General features: G+C 40.1%; 1 pseudogene across 1 annotated transcript; it reads right to left on the bottom strand.

Annotated features, from left to right (window-relative positions):
* Window positions 1-867: 867 nt before the first annotated feature.
* On the bottom strand, window positions 868-6955 carry LOC148810258 (ribonuclease pseudogene; annotated as a pseudogene). Its single transcript, XR_016086792.1, has 2 exons — window positions 6874-6955; window positions 868-1479 (listed from the first exon to the last, which is right to left on the bottom strand). The product of XR_016086792.1 is annotated as a ribonuclease pseudogene (transcript).
* Between the last annotated feature and the right edge of the window lie 10878 nt (window positions 6956-17833).

Here is a 17833-nt window from a genome sequence, read left to right as displayed (position 1 = left end):
GTTCCCTGTTAAAACACACTGATTAGTGATGGAGAAAAGATATTGCTCAATTGTCACTTATAAGCAGTTATAATTTATTGTTCCTGTGAAAGTAGAGACACAATTGTAAAGATCAAGTGTTGTGTAGAAAGGAAATTAAAATGAAGAGACAAATGAATTAAATTTTTGAATTAAAGACTGGAGCAAAACTATATTGCCTGGGCAGGCTGACAAGTTAATTTCCAAAGTTGCACTTTCCTTTTTTTAAACATAAAAGCTGTGCCAAGCGTGATGTCAAGAAAGACTCTCTCTACCATGATTCTGTAACAGTTTATAAATGGTTGTGCCTCCGCTCTCTTCGGATGAGAAAGCGGCGTCAGTTTGACCCAGCTGAGGGAACATGATGCTCCTGTCAGCCCTCCTGTGAGTGACGGTCTCCCAGCGGCAGCTAGCAGTTTCACCACTGGAACAAGTAACAGGTTTATTCCATGCTGAAAAAAAGAAGAAAGAAAACACAACGTTTCAGCCGTGGAGCCTTCTTCAGGTGTGGGAAGGCTCACCTGAAGAAAGCTCCACGGCCGAAACGTTGTGTTTTCTGTCTTCTTTTTTTCAGCATGGAATAAACCTGTTACTTGTTCCTTTGCAGCCTATGCAAGCTGACGCAGCTCCCCACCTGAACTACATTTCACCACTGTACCCACAGCCTCTCTTCCATTTCCTAGGGGCTCTCTGTGTTCAGGCTTTAGGAGGTAATACTATGAACACATGAAGAACAGTAGTATGAACAGTATTAGCACCATGACTGTTTCACCCCTGGCCAAGAAGACAGGAATCCTGACTAGGAATTAGTGCTGATTAAGGTTAAAAAAGAAAAATGGACAAGTGATCTTCATCATAAACTCCTGCAGACAGTTTGTGCAGAATGATTTATTTTTGCACGCAGTTATATATTTAAAGACAGCAAATAGCAGATTGGGATAATGGCATGGTACAAGTTAAACATGGTTAGACTAGGCAGAAAAGTAAAAGCCAAGCCAAGCTGATTTCTTATTCTCGAGTCAGAACTTTCTCAAAGTGCACAGGGAGATTGCCGTCACAGCCGATGACAATTTTTCCGGAGCGATTGGACCCTTTGTATTCACACGGGGGGCGATTGGATCCCCCTTTGTGTGTGCAGGTGAAAACTTTGAAGGACTTAATGCTTTGGTGCAGATTGCCACTGAGAGGAGTGCCCCCTTTGCCACAGACCGCTTGGATCTGGTTCTTTGTTGCGCTGACAATGAAGCTGTTCTTCTCCTTGCAGGGGCTGCCCAGACACCTCTTCTTCATTTCAGCACTGCATTGTTTGGCACTCATGCCACTCCTATGGAAATGCTGTCTTAAGAACTTCTGATACCGTGTCTCATCAGCTGGGGGTGGACAGCTCCCCCACCCAGGCACTGCAGTCATGACCACAAGGAAGAGGAGCAAAGGGGCCATCTTGGGAGTCATCCTGTTTCTCTGCAAACCAATGGAGAGAGAATGGTTCATAACAAGTCTGTAACTCTAAATAACTCTCAGTGACATTTCAATACTGTTTTTTTCAGTGGTATTACACAGTTTAATTATAAGTGAATTCCACACCAGCGCTGATTCTGTAAATGATTTGTACTCAGCCACAGACTCGGAAGATATGGACTTTCTTAAAAACGTGTTATGGGTTGGCTAGCTCGGCAGCCTCCATGTTCTGAAAACATAAATATCTCTGACTCGCTGCAAGTCCCTTTGAGAGTCTTTGCCTAGTGATTGGGAGCTAAGCTGACCTGCCTCGCTGAGAATTGCTTTGAGAAGTGACGTCTCTCCAGCTGGGAACTATGCCCTCAGGAGAGAGAGAGGTAAAAGAAGCACTACTCTAACTCACTGAGAGGTGCAGCCTCGTGACTGGGTGGGCCTAGACCCTCAGGAGACAGAGAAGAGAAGAATTAGTGACAACAGTTTAGCCATCGGTCCCCTTTGACTCACACTGCACGAACCTCCCCAGCAAGGGTCACGGTGCTGCTGCCACCCTACAGACAGAAGCTCAAGAGCATGCCACCTGCGATAAAGACCCCGCGCCACCTGCGATGAAGACTACACTCCACCTGCGATAAAGACCGTGCAGCACTGGTCAAACGCTGCTGAACAAGAACTGTGCCTATTCAAAGATTCTTCCACTGATCTACAGTAAATGAGTTTACAGAGATGGTCACATCCTACACCAATTACTGTATGGACAGATATGTTCCTACCAGGAAGATCCAGGTATACCCCAATCACAAGCCCTGAATGAACAAAGACATTCGCTGCAAATTTAAAGCGCAGTCTGCTGCCTTCCAATCAGGTGACAGAAACGTACAACAAAACGCACAACACGCAATTTGCTCTATGTACATTATTTACAAACAAGAGGCCTAACATTCTGGTCACCCAGAAAACCCCAGACTTCTACTAAGCATTAAACTCTTAATGCCTACCGAGGCCACACAAGAGATGAGCTGCCTTCTAACTAAATACAATGCAACCTGCAGTTAAATCTCTGTTTGCAACCCGGAGCTTATATCCACATCCCAGAAAATGTGCCCTAAGCAGGAAAGACGTTGTAACTGAGGTACCAGGAAACCCAAGTTCCCTAAAACGCAGAATAGCATTCTCTCTCTAACAAGGTTCAAATACGTAGCTCCAGTCAGGTTTGGTTTGGATGATCAAGAAGTAGGGGTTCTCGCCTGGCGCAAGCTTCAAGTCCCAACTCCTGCGGGCTTCTCTCTCTTCTCCCTCTCTTTTTTCTCCCCCAAAAAACAGATTTTTTTTCCTGTCTTCAAAGACCAATTTTTCAAGTTGTGGCCCTGTCAGATAGTTGAAAATGCTTGTAGACCTTGCCCTATGTGTCTACTAGCTTAGATAAAAATGTGATAGAAACTGGACATTGGAAAAAATACAAGATAAGATCACTTTATTGGCCATATACAATTTCTTGTATTAGGAATTTGTCTTTTTGCAGACCCCAACTTGCTCTCTATGAGACACACAGACAAGGAGAGAAGCTGGGGGTCAGAGCACAGGGTCATTCCATTTATACGGCACCCCTGGAGCAGGTGGGGTGAAGGGCCTTGCACAGGGGCCCAATGGAGTAGAATTCCTCTGCCGGCCACAGGATACAAACCGGCAACCTTCCAGCCATGGGCGCAGATCCCTAGCAACAGCCAAAATCCTACATCATTTCTTTGTGAAGACAGGACCAGGAATGATAATGTTTGCATATCTAGACAATTTATGAAAAAATATTAAAAGCTATAATAGCTATAATAGCTAATGCAGTTACTATAGAATGCCTGTAAATGCTAGATGATTTTGCATTCCTTATCAGCAGGTGTGAGTTGTTTCTTGAGTCATGTTACAGAGCTCCGTGAAGTTGGCGCCCCCTACAGACAGCACAAACAGTGAAACCCACCTCATTCGTTAGTGCTACGTTTGTGCCAGTTTGTGCCGTTGAAAGTAGGGTTTATGCTGCTTTCGTTTCCGAGATATACTGTAGCGCCTTGTTTTTTGGGTGATCTTGTGACCATCCACGATGTCTTTGACCTCCAGTGAACCTGTCTGCTGAGTTCAAGTGTTCTGTCACTGGTGCGAGAGTAATGATTCTGCGAATGTTGCTGTTTGCCTGAGTGGGGGGCGGTGGTTGATTTTGCTTTTAATACCAGTATCTTCTGTGCTTTTGTGTGACCAGGAAAATTAAAATTGTCACCAATATCATACCCTAATCAGAACAGTTGTGGATGTAGCCTTAATAGGCGAACATTAGCAAGCAAATGCATGTTCTTAGAAAGAGGCTTTAACTAATATTAAATTAATTATTAATAAATAATTAATAATAAGACTAGGAAGAGGACACAAATGAATGTCAGCTTTGCCTTTGAAAATACAATAAGATAGTAAATGTTTGTGGTTAAATAGATTTTAAATTATATATAAAATATAATCTACTATATGTTACTTATAGATGTTTTTACTATATAAATGTAGATATTTCAGAAAACCAAAAGTTATGAAAATTGATATAATGCATTGCAGAATTCACCATTGTTTATTCAAGTATTGTTCTGTGCAATGCACAACTTTTTGCGTTTCTTTTCTCAGCAGTATAAATTACCAGGGTACAAGTAAAGGTTTATTCCATGTTGAAAAGAGAAGAAAAGAAACACAATGTTTTGGCTTCTTTGGGTGTCAAGAAGAAAATGACCTGGAATGGAATAAACCTTTACCTGTTCCTTTGCAGCCTACGCATGCTGACACAGCTCCCCACCTGAAATATAGATTACCTCCCAGGTTTAAAGGTACGATATCATAGCAAGTATTAGGTTACAGTACAGAGGGTGCATATCATCAAATGGTTCCATCACAGCCATGATAAGGAATGAATTATAAGTAAAATTTATAATTTTGGCTGCAGAGGAACAAGAAATAGGTTTATTCCATGCTGAAAAGAGAAGAAAGAAAACACAATGTTTCGGCCGTGGAGCCTTCTTCAGGTGTGACACCTGACACCTGAAGAAGGCTCCACGGCCAAAACATTGTGTTTTCTTTCTTCTCTTTTCAGCATGGAATAAACCTATTACGTGTTCCTAAGTAAAATCATTCCTAAAACAGGTCCATTACAATGCTTTCCCGTTTTAAGCAATTTTCTTATAACTTTACAATTTATGAAAGTACTTGATTTCTTTTATTTTTTCCATACACTTTTTAAAAATAATTCTATGAGAGAGTTAGATTGTATTACGCCTTGCGCCAGGCGGGCAAGCCATGGGAGTAGGGAGCGGGGTGCCACCACGTGGCCGTCGTGGGAGACCCACAGTCCCTTAGCAGTATCATAACAGCAGCCAGAGCCCACCCAAGACTGCCATTCCCTCTCATCAGCAGCCACCTGCAGCGCAGCCACATCACTTAAGGAAGGAGTCTGAGTGCGCTCCAACAAAACGCTTTCTGATCTTCCTGTGCGCATCTCGCACTTCACAACTGCAGTAGAAGCTGGTAAGAGTGTAGCAGTCAGCAGATTTGAAATTAGACTTGTATGCTTGATAAGGGTTGTTGCTTGTTGAGCAGAGCATGATGGAGGCAATTTAGCAGCTTTAACAACTTCACTGTGAGTACAGATAGCATATCCCTAGAGCAAAGAGCCATCAGAATTTGATCACAAACACAAAACACAAGCCAATTTTACTTAAATTAAATAAATATGACACTGCTTTGAAGAGTGAATCGGTAAGGACATAATTATTTAGTGTGAGTTATGAATGGTCTCAATAGTTTTCCTATAACAGATACAGGACAATTTTAACAAGGGCTGTCTCTTTACATGACTCACTACAAAGGCAGACAGGTTAATGAAGGGAAGTTGGCAGTGAGTCTCAAAGTCAGTCTACACTATCTAAACAGCCATCCTATATCTTTCTGCAGAAAAAGCATCTGCTCACAGCAGTCAGACACGGAGAGCATCTGAGAGCATCCTAGCAAAGAGAAGCCTAGCACTTCAAAATCTCAGCTAGAGCTATGGGGCTTGATGGTTATGTCTTCAAATAGCTCTGTTTAACTGCACCAAATACTGATCAAGTCAGTGATTAAGGAAATTCTTTTCACTCACACAGCCTCATCAAAGCCACCTTCATCATTTGGGTCGTGTCCCGGCCAATCTGCCTCCTCCTTTTTAGAGGACGCTGTAAACCTTCAGGAACAATATGATCTAGCAACGATTTATGTCACTGTTATGTTATCATCTGTGTGCTGAAATTTATATTTTTTGTACAAAAATAGTTCCATGTTCATCACAGCAAAATCATTAACTATGGTTGTTGTTAGTGGTGCAGAAAACTCTTCACTCAGGTTAGGTGTGGTCAAGCAGAGTCCTTTATTCATGTACATGGGGAGGATACAATCATGCAGATCTGAGAGCAGCCTCTCATACAGATCTGTGAGTAACCTCTCCACTGAGATGATAAATGCAACGAGTTTTATACAGCAAATTCACACAGTTTCCATATTAGGGGTTGTTTTTCTTTCTACAAACATTTCTTTGTAATTGGCCACGTTCTTCTTAAGAAGCAGTTTTACCTTGTATACAGACAAAAGGAAGTATATAAAAAAAAGGTGTAAAATGAGCTAGACATTCTGCAGTTGTAGCATTAATATCAAAACGTCAAATAATGTGTTTGCAATTGTTCTTTCATACTGTTGCTAGGTAAAAGGCTTTTTTCAAAGTCAACTAGTCACTATCTTATACACTTTAAAAAAGGTAAATGCTAAAATTCTTCCTCATGAGTTTGTAGGCTATGGTATAATTTCAGGTGGGTAGCTGTGTCAGCATGCATAGGCTGCAAAGGAACAACTAATAGGTTTATTCCATGCTGAATAAATGAGTGACTACTAATTCCACTTCACACCTGAAGAAGGCTCCACGGCCGAAACGTTGTGTTCTCTTTCTTCTTTTTTTCAGCACGGAATAAACCTATTACTTGTTCCGATGATATAATTTCCATATACTGTAATTCTAGTGCATTTGGGAATTAAAGTCCATGATATTTTTCATAATGACTGACAAACTCATAATCTTAATTGTATCAGTTACAGGTCAATTTGGGTAAAGTAATAAGTAGGGTACCACAAGAATCTGTACTGGGACAGCTGCACTTTCATATTTATATCAATAATTATAATATGTACATCTGTATTCTGGCATAGTAAGTAAAATAGTCAAGTTGGCAAGTGATACCAAAATAGAAGGATCAGTATTTAAAATATTTGCTCATTTTAATTTTAAGTGAAATAATTTTGCCGAGCATTATTTTCATTTCTAACACTGTATCCAAATAAAAATGCATATCTTACTGTAATCAACAGTTTTCTGTTTTTGAAGTCTGACTTCAGCAGAGCAGAGTACTTCTTCACGTCTGACAGGACGAGAGGTCTGGAGTTCACAGAGCAGAATGCAGAGCTGTTAAATAGCTTTGGAGGAAGTACCAGCTTTTCCACGTCAAACGATTGTGAAAGAAAAGAGGCGACTTTGATTAAAAAAATGAAAAAGACTTTCAAAGATTGCACATGTTATGAAAATAAAGAACTGACAGTGCTTAGTTGTATTTTATGTCTTAAGTATTTCAAAGTATTTAAGTATTTAAAAATTAATTAAAATAAAATAAATAATAATATTTTAATCTACAGTTACAATGTTACACATTGTTAGAATATTATATAGTTAAAACGCAATAATCACAAACACAATAATCTTGATGTTTTCTAAATTATTTTTTATTATTACATTAATATTCATAACACTTTTATTCTTGAAGGATAGAACTTAGCCTAAGTGCTGGGGTTATGGTTAGTGCTATTATTTTAATAATGATCGAGTTGAGTAGCCAGAATGTTAGTTTATTATACATTTCTGGTTATGTTATTTACTGCTGTCTTGTAAAAGCATATCACAAGGGACAAGGGTACAAATATTATTAGCTGGTGCTCTAGTAGAACTAGTCCAACTAGCCACTTTGTCATATCTTTGCTTGTAATAATTTAATACTCATACATTCTGAGTGTATTCTAAATCATTTTACAAAGGGACAATGGTTCTAACCCTAATTCTCATTCTAATTCTGTGCTCTATCCATCATCCTAAAGACAACCGGAGAAACAAATTTGTACAACACATAAAGCCATAATACTCTCCTGTCAGCTACCATCAATACTATGATATGAGGCGGAGCGGTGGCTCTGTGGCTAAGGATCTGCACCTGTGGCTGGAATGTTGCCGGTTCAAATCCCGCAGCCAGCAGAGGAATCCTACTTCGTTGGGCCCCTGAGCAAGGCCCTTCACCCCAACTGCTCCAGGGGCGCTGTACAATGGCAGACCCTATGCTCTGACCCCAGGCTCTCTCCCTATCTGTGTGTCTCATGGAGAGCAAGCTGGGGTACGTGCAAAGATAATTCCTAATGCAAGAAATTGTAAAGGGTTAATAAAGTGATATTATTATTATGATTTATGTAATAAGCTGTCCTTTAATTAAACTGTTTGCTGCTAATATTTATACAGTATCATTAGTGCAGGAAAGCTTAAATGGGTTCAAAACATTTTATATTGTACCTATTTTGCCTACTCATACCTCGCACATTCTAGATGGCTACATCTGTATATATAAGTGGAACATAGCTTTTAAATATTGAATAATAACTAAGTATTATAGCGACGCTAGCAGTACATGTAACAGTAGGTTAACAGTAATTAATAATAGTAGTAACAGCAACATTAATAATAGTAGCATTACTAGTTAATTAATTAATAGTAATATTACTACTATTAGATTATTACTGAAATCAGTAGCAGGCAACACAAGCAATAGCAAAAGTAATGAAACACAGTAAATTGGCCACTGTAAAAACAGATTGTTTTTACCTTACTGAATTAATACAAATGTAATATTTAACATACTGATAGATATAATTAATAATCATAGATATAATTAATAAAAATGTCAAATATAGTATTTAAATTAAATGTTATTATCAGACAAAGATTTTCCCTATGGGGTTGGGCATTGACTGGGATTCGTACCCAGGCATATTGTGTGACAGCCCACACACCAGGTTAAATATACTGTGTCACCTGGTGTTTTTTTCAAAGTAGTGCAGTCCCACACCCAATTTTTAGAAAAAAATAAAAAGGTCTTTTGCATTACCACAAGGTGTAATGAAGTACTCGATTTGCAGTACGGTGCATTATGTTTTGTGCATTCTGAATGGCAGGATCTTTACTATAACCACCTTCAAATCAGGATCAAACCTCACCTGCTGTAACGTTTAAAAATATTTCTGGAAAATTATGAAAACCATGGTGTAGGCTAAACCAACTTTAGTGTAAAATCCTTCCCTCCCTGAATTGGCCCATACCTGTTTCAGCTCACCAGATTTCCCCCTGTAATCCCGAACTTAAATAATGGGAGAGCAGTGCTATGCTATTCCCTTTAAACTTAAAACCTATGGAAAAGCTATCTTGCCTATCTCTTTTATCATTATCCTTAGAGAAAGCTTACCTGCTTCCTTTTTAAACTATGACAAATCACTTACTTCTTCTTGCATCTCTGTCAGAAACTCAAACATTCTTTCCCTGGTTTAACTGCAGACTCCAGTTAGCCTGACACCATGACGATCCGATTAGATATTAAGATCTGTGTCAAACTTTTTTATAGAGCAAATGATTGAACACAGCCAAAGCAGAGTTTACAACCACTGGGTTGTGCTTCTACAGGCACAAACTGCTGAGAAAAACAGATGGATCATCACACCATGTGCATTATAGTAAATCTGCCTAGCAGAGTGCATGGGTCGGGAATATATAATTATATAGGAATATATAACTACGGCCTGTCAATAGAAGCCACCACAAAAGCCTGAAAATTAGTTTGTATGTACATGGATTTGCACGGTTTATAATAGAATGATTAGTTATTTAGAATGAGGAATTCTCAGATCTATATACAGTGCCTTGCGAAAGTATTCGGCCCCCTTGAACTTTTCAACCTTTTGCCACATTTCAGGCTTCAAACATAAAGATATAAATTTTTTATTTTATGTGAAGAATCACCAACAAGTGGGACACAATTGTGAAGTGGAACGAAATCTATTGGATTTTTGAAACTTTTTTAACTAATAAAAAAATGAAAAGTGGGGCGTGCAAAATTATTCGGCCCCTTTACTTTCAGTGCAGCAAACTCACTCCAGAAGTTCAGCGAGGATCTCTGAATGATCCAATGTTGTCCTAAATGACTGATGGTGATAAATAGAATCCACCTGTGTGTAATCAAGTCTCTGTATAAATGCACCTGCTCTGTGATAGTCTCAAGGTTCTGTTGAAAGCGCAGAGAGCATCATGAAGACCAAGGAACACACCAGGCAGGTCCGTAATACTGTTGTGGAGAAGTTTAAAGCCGGATTTGGATACAAAAAGATTTCCCAAGCTTCAAACATCCCAAGGAGCACTGTGCAAGCGATCATCTTGAAATGGAAGGAGTATCAGACCACTGCAAATCTACCAAGACCTGGCCGTCCCTCTAAACTTTCAGCTCAGACAAGGAGAAGACTGATCAGAGATGCAGCCAAGAGGCCCATGATCACTCTGGATGAACTGCAGAGAACTACAGTTGAGGTGGGAGAGTCTGTCCATAGGACAACAATCAGTCTTACACTGCACAAATCTGGCCTTTATGGAAGAGTGGCAAGAAGAAAGCCATTTCTCAAAGATATCCATAAAAAGTCTCGTCTAAAGTTTGCCACAAGCCACCTGGGAGACACCCCAAACATGTGGAAGAAGGTGCTCTGGTCAGATGAAACCAAAATCGAACTTTTTGGCCACAATGCAAAACGATATGTTTGGCGTAAAAGCAACACAGCTCATCACCCTCAACACACCATCCCCACTGTCAAACATGGTGGTGGCAGCATCATGGTTTGGGCCTGCTTTTCTTCAGCAGGGACAGGGAAGATGGTTAAAATTGAGGGGAAGATGGATGCAGCCAAATACAGGACCATTCTGGATGAAAACCTGTTGGAGTCTGCAAAAGACCTGAAACTGGGACGGAGATTTATCTTCCAACAAGACAATGATCCCAAACATACAGCAAAATCTACAAAGGAATGGTTCACAAATAAACGTATCCAGGTGTTTGAATGGCCAAGTCAAAGTCCAGACCTGAATCCAATCGAGAATCTGTGGAAAGAGCTGAAAACTGCTGTTCACAAACGCTCTCCATCCAACCTCACTGAGCTCGAGCTGTTTTGCAAGGAAGAATGGGCAAGAATTTCAGTCTCTCGATGTGCAAAACTGATAGAGACATACCCCAAGCGACTTGCAGCTGTAATCGCAGCAAAAGGTGGCTCTACAAAGTATTAACGCAAGGGGGCCGAATAATTTTGCACGCCCCACTTTTCATTTTTTTATTAGTTAAAAAAGTTTCAAAAATCCAATAGATTTCGTTCCACTTCACAATTGTGTCCCACTTGTTGGTGATTCTTCACATAAAATAAAAAATTTATATCTTTATGTTTGAAGCCTGAAATGTGGCAAAAGGTTGAAAAGTTCAAGGGGGCCGAATACTTTCGCAAGGAACTGTAAAGGGAGTTTTTGAAGGTTTTTGTGCTGGGTTTCTAGCTATTGTCAAAATTATCAGTTAGTGACCATTAGCGCATATTGTAGCTGACTATGCCACATAACAGTTTCTAAGGTGCCATGACCCTTCTCTGTGCATAAACTGTCAGAAATCCCACAAACCGCCACAGACTTGTATAACACAGATATATTCAATAACTGTTTTTATTCCTATATGATGGGTTGCAGTGAAAGTAGACAGTATGTACAGTGTTTCACGTATAATGATACATTAAGTATCTAACATTGTTGTGTGGAATTAAAAAACAAGTTGTGTACTGTGTGAGACGTTGTGTACTGTAAGTGCTACACTTTCAAAAGTGCTTGTGTGTGTGTGCCTGGGTGAAACATGCTGGTAAAACAAAACAAAACAAAAATAGTTTAACACCAAGGACTTACTTAAGGGACAGAAAGAGAAGCAGTGATGATACTAAGTTTCTTCATTCCCACTTCTCTTTCTCTCTGTTAAGTAACAGACCTAGAGCTCTTATCAGAACGGGCACGATGTTAAACCAGCAGTTATCACACCATAGGTTTACCATTTAATCACACAGGCTATTACTGTCACACTCCTTGAACTTTATTGCCATATGTATCCGGTACTCGTACTGGTACATTGGAATTCTTACTTACACAAAGTCTCTCGATTGTTAAAACAAGTGTAAATACACAAAGTGCAGTCAGTGCATCAAGACAATATACAGACAGAAGACAATGTACAAGCAAACAAGTAAACAGTTTGAATGTAAACAATGCAGACATGTAAACATTGACTCCAGATGTGCAATAAATAAGAAATTATAATGAGGTAGATGGTATACAGTGGTGTGAAAAAGTGTTTGCCCCCTTCCTGATTTCTTATTTTTTTGCATGTTTGTCACACTGAAATGTTTCAGATCATCAAACAAATTGAAATATTAGACAAAGATGACACAAGTAAACACAAAATACAGTTTTTAAATGAAGGTTTTTATTATTAAGGGAAAAAAAAATCCAAACCTACATGGCCCTGTGTGAAAAAATGATTGCCCCCTAAACCTAATAACTGGTTGGGCCACCCTTAGCAGCAACAACTGCAATCAAGCGTTTGCGATAACTGGCAATGAGTCTTTTACAGCGCTGTGGAGGAATTTTGGCCCACTCATCTTTGCAGAATTGTTGTAATTCAGCCACATTGGAGGGTTTTCGAGCCTTAACCGCTTTTTTAAGGTCATGCCACAACATCTCAATTGGATTCAGGTCAGGACTTTGACTAGGCCAGTCCAAAGTCTTCATTTTGTTTTTCTTAAGCCATTCAGAGGTGGACTTGCTGGTGTGTTTTGGATCATTGTCCTGCTGCAGAACCCAAGTGCGCTTCAGCTTGAGGTCACGAACAGATGGCCGGACATTCTCCTTCAGGATTTTTTGGTAGACAGCAGAATTCATGGTTCCATTTACCACAGCAAGTCTTCCAGGTCCTGAAGCAGCAAAACAGCCCCAGACAATCACACTACCACCACCATATTTTACTGTTGGTATGATGTTCCTTTTCTGAAATGCTGCATTACTTTTATGCAATGGGACACACACCTTCCAAAAAGTTCAACTTTTGTCTCGTCAGTCCACAGAGTATTTTCCCAAAAGTCTTGGGGATCATCAAGATGTTTTCTGGCAAAACTGAGACAAGCCTTTATGTTCTTTTTGCTCAGCAGTGGTTTTCGTCTTGGAACTCTGCCATGCAGGCCATTTTTGCCCAGTCTCTTTCTTATGGTGGAGTCATGAACACTGACCTTAACTGAGGCAAGTGAAGCCTGCAGTTCTTTGGATGTTGTTGTGGGGTTTTTTGTGACCTCCTGGATGAGTCGTCGCTGCGCTCTTGGGGTAATTTTGGTTGGCCGGCCACTCCTGGGAAGGTTCACCACTGTTCCATGTTTTCGCCATTTGTGGATAATGGCTCTCACTGTGGTTTGCTGGAGTCCTAAAGCTTTAGAAATGGCTTTATAACCTTTTCCAGACTGATAAATCTCAATTACTCTGTTTTTCATTTGTTCCTGAATTTGTTTGGATCGCAGCATGATGTCTAGCTTTTGAGGATCTTTTGGTCTACTTCACTTTGTCAGGCAGGTCCTATTTATGTGATTTCTTGATTGAGAACAGGTGTGGCAGTAATCAGGCCTGGGTGTGGCTAGAGAAATTGAACTCAGCTTTCCAAAGATGTGATAAACCACAGTTGATTTATGTTTTAACAGGGGGGGCAATCACTTTTTCACACAGGGCCATGTAGGTTTGGATTTTTTTTTCCCTTAATAATAAAATCCTTCATTTAAAAACTGCATTTCGTGTTTACTTGTGTTATCTTTGTCTAATATTTCAATTTGTTTGATGATCTGAAACATTTCAGTGTGACAAACATGCAAAAAAATAAGAAATCAGGAAGGGGGCAAACACTTTTTCACATCACTGTAGGTGTGGTCTGAGGGGCATGGCCTAATGTGTGTTTGCCAATCGCACTGCTTGTGGGTAGATGCTATTGAAGAATCTGTTGATAAGTGTCCGTATGATCTTGTATCTCTTGCCTGAGGGCAGTGGGGTGAAGAGCTCATGCCCGGGGTGGTGACTGTCCTCTGTGATGGACAGAATTCTACCACGGCAGCGGTCCTCATAAAACTGGTTAATCTCAGTGAGACCACAGCCGATGATCTTCTGGGCCACATTTACTGTTCTCTGCAGTGCCTTTCTCTCTCGAGAAGAGGTGTTGCTGTACCACACGGTGATCCCGTTGGTGAGGACGCTCTCGATGGTGCAGTGGTAGAAGTTCACCAACACAGGTACTGGCATCCCCCATCGCTTGAGGCACCTCATGAAATAAAGGCGCTGCTGAGCCTTCTTCATGATAGAGTCAGTGTTCACAGTCCAGGTTAGATCTTTAGAGATGAATTCCCAAAAACCTATAGCTGGTGACTGTTTCCACTTCCGTTCCATCAATACTGAGTGGGCTGTGAGTGTGTGGCCTGTGTCTCTGAAAGTCCAATATTAGCCCTTTTGTTTTATTTACATTCAAGTCGAGATTATTGCTATGACACCACCTCAACAGCTTCATCCCTGTAAGTGGACTCATCATCATCGCTAATCAGTCCTATTATAATAGTGTCATCCACAAACCTAATGATGCGGTTGATGCTGTGTCTTGCTGTGCAGTCGTGAGTGAACAGGGAGCACAACCTTGGACTCAGACAGCAGCCTTGTGGGGTGCCAGTGCTCAGGGTGAGTGGTGTTGATGTTTTATTACCTATCCCCACCACCTGTGGTCTCTCGATTAGGAAGTCCAGCGGCCAGTTGCAGACAGAGTTGCCCGGTCTTAAGCTGCAGCATTGAAATCAAGGGTTTTCTCTTTATAGCTGAGAATTTTACATTTGAGTTTTCACTCACTAACCTGCGGTTCCTCCCTGCAGATAATACTCTAATTGGATCGACTTCTAAGGAGTGGCGAAGTAGTAAAAGTGTAGTTGGCAGCCTTTTATCTCCAGGTTTAGGTGATGTTAATAACATGCAGAATTACAGTATATGAAAATTACCTCAGTCTTCTACATGAGTGATATACTGTACTTAGAAAATCATAATTAATTTTTCCATTTTAATTATGATGTTTTTGCTGTGATGAACAACGTTTGTTGTTCAAATGCGAAATGTTGACGGTTATATTAACAGGTTCATTTTCTATTCCACCTCCAAGTGGCATCATAAAGACAATGTGGGGGTTACTGGGGTGGGCAGTACCCCTTTTATTATGCTTGAGCGTTAAGAAGCACAGACCGAAAGCTCTGTACGCTCTAATGCTTGCTATACAGCTTTGGAGCAGTTTGCAACCATGTTTATTGTCTTTATAGTGCCACTTAGAGGTGTAATGAAGACTGAATCTAATTGTGAACAGAACTACCACTAGGCCAACTATAGAGAAACAAACTAAAAGCTCTTTTCAAACACTGACATTTGACTGTCAGTGACTGTCTGTGGGGTGTTTAAATGTTCCATCTCTTCCCCCCTCCTCTTCTTGACTCCTCGGTACGAGTGTGCATGTGTGCTGTACCCCCAAATCAGGACATTCGTCAGGGCTTCTTAAACCCAGTTCATTCCACACAATGCATTATAGATATCCGATGAAAATGTCCTTCTTAGTTTAGTATGTGAAATGTCCCAAATACAAATGGTGATGCTCAGTGGTGTGAAACACTTCCTCGAGCTGGTCAGCCTCTGAACAATTGCAGAACATCTTGTTTGGTTTGTGGTAGCGGCTAGTAGGAAGGACATTTCTTTTCTCAATTTCAGAAACTATTACACTCTTACAACAGTGTTTCACACAGAAATGATAATCTGCCTTACAATCATGCAAAAGCCTTTCAGTTCACATTATTTATTTTAAGTACTAGCTCTGATGTGAAGAGACAAAGACAAATATTTACAATACTTTTGGATTTTGGGAGAGGCATTTATTAATTTTACATTTCTGAAATAATTTGATATTTTTACAATACTTTTTAAAGGGTCTATTTAAAACAGAACATGAATTGTATACATGGACAAAAACACTATATCTCCCATTCCTTCAGATTGTCTTCATCTAGATGCAATTATTCATACCACTGTCTTGCAAGCAACAAATACACATGATTCTGTATATTGTTATACAGTATTGTGATATATCTCATTGGGAGTTGTAGTAACAACAATGTAATCATTGTATTTAAAAATAAATGTATGGCTTGTAATGTAAATTACTCAGTAGGATATATAAAATAGTTGATTGTTATCGACCGTTGTGAGGGTGATGTTTTTTTCCAGGTTAACATACGCATTGAAATAATCTATATTTGCCTCAATGCTAATTTGATTTTGAATTTGAATTTAATTCAAACTCTACAGTATCATCACTGTATGTAAGAACGAATAAACACAAACACTACAGTAAAAAACAAGAGCCGCTCAAGTGGACCGGAACCAAAGCAGCTCAAATGGGGCACATAATGCTAAGTAAAAAACTGAACATTTCCTTGAGTTGTTCATCATTTCCCGCATCAGTTTTGACTCATTTTAGCCCATCTCTTTACAAAACTGCTGTAATTTTGCGATGTTTAAGGACAGTTAATTGGGGTCCTGTGCAGGACCTGGGGCCCCTGATCAATTAAGAAGAGAAGAAACTTTCAGCATATAAATTAAATAAGAAAAACCTGTTATGTTTCTGTAATCTGTGCAGTTATGTATCAGTAACAACACCTAACGTAATCCACATGTGGATTTATGGCAGATTACTGAAAAAAGTTTGAGATCAATGCATTGTCCAGTTTTTCCATTGCTTTCTGTATTGGCTTGGTTCAAACTCGAGTATGTTATCAGCGGTAACTAAGTGGCAGGGTCTGGGATGATCAATAACGATTTTCTCATTTTTGTGGTGTGCAGTAAATTGCAGTAAATTGCACTCAAAACAGAAATCTTTCTGGTTCAATGTCTACTCAAGTGTAGCAGACGTGTTAAAACTACCATAGGGGAATTAAAGGAAACTGCTGTAGTTATACCGGTCATCTCACTACTGGAGAGTAAGTCAGCAGCTGTATCACCCTTTCGGCTCTCAACCGCCATCCCACTGAAGCTAAGCAATGCTTTTATAAAATCATCCCCTTTATTCACTGCAACTGTTTTACAGTCTCGGGTTGTTTTTTTTATTAAAGTAACAACAAAACTGAGTGGTTCTTCAATGCCAGAGCCTGTGAGGCTTGTAACATTTGCCGGGTCAGAGGATGTGAATGGCTACTACTTGCAGACCAGTCACTCCTGACGTGTCGTGACATGCAGTTTAAAAAAGTCTTTTAAATGCGACTAACAGTTTTTAGAACAGACATCCCAACGACTGCATTCCTAAAAAAGGCCCTGATACAAAAAAAATGTCTTCTCAAGCGATGCATGCTTGATTGCTAACACTTACTCTGCTACGCCGTTACTGTAGAGAGAACAAACACACACAAAACAGCTGCTGTTTTTCCTGACTGCACATGCAGATTATTTTGGACGGGATGGGGGATCACTGCCTTCACTGAATCTCACACTGTAGGAGAGAAGTCAGGGAAAGTGATCCATCCATCCTTTAACAATGCGTCAATATACCTAAGATCGTTTAAGTCATGTCTCACCAAATTATTATGAGCCTTCCCAGCTCATCACAGTCTAAGCCTGAGTGTCCTTGTTAGTACAATTGATAGTTAAACTCGGGCATTGAAATTCTGTCAGTTGCTGACAGTCCTCTATGCTTAAGTTGAAATGTCTCACTGTGCTCTGCTGCCTATTCCAAAAGTCTGTATTTGCATCATTAAGTTTCAGATCTGAGAGGTTGAGAAGTATTTAACCGTGTTCTTGTGCTGAAAACAGCATTTGGTAGACTGTTCCTCAGCCTCCACTTCACGTAAAGTCCATCATCAGTCGGTTTCACCGAAGCCAAAGGGACACTCGGACCAGGAGGGTCGGGAACTGGACCGCCAGAATGTCCTCCCCTTTATGACTCTCGTCCCAGTCTCTATTCCCTGTCTTATTATAGGGCAACAGTCGGGCTTGGTGTTCACTGCCAGAACTAGCCCCTCATCTCGCCAGTCCCAAGCATTGTCCCCGTCATCAGTTTCTAATCCA

The sequence above is a fragment of the Atractosteus spatula genome, unplaced genomic scaffold (genome assembly GCF_055471065.1).
Source record: "Atractosteus spatula isolate fAtrSpa1 unplaced genomic scaffold, fAtrSpa1.hap1 Scaffold_1, whole genome shotgun sequence".
In the NCBI taxonomy this organism is placed as follows: Eukaryota; Metazoa; Chordata; class Actinopteri; order Semionotiformes; family Lepisosteidae; genus Atractosteus; species Atractosteus spatula.
The sequence above is the reverse complement of the archived record's forward strand: the minus strand, read 5'-3'. Positions and strand labels throughout refer to the sequence as shown.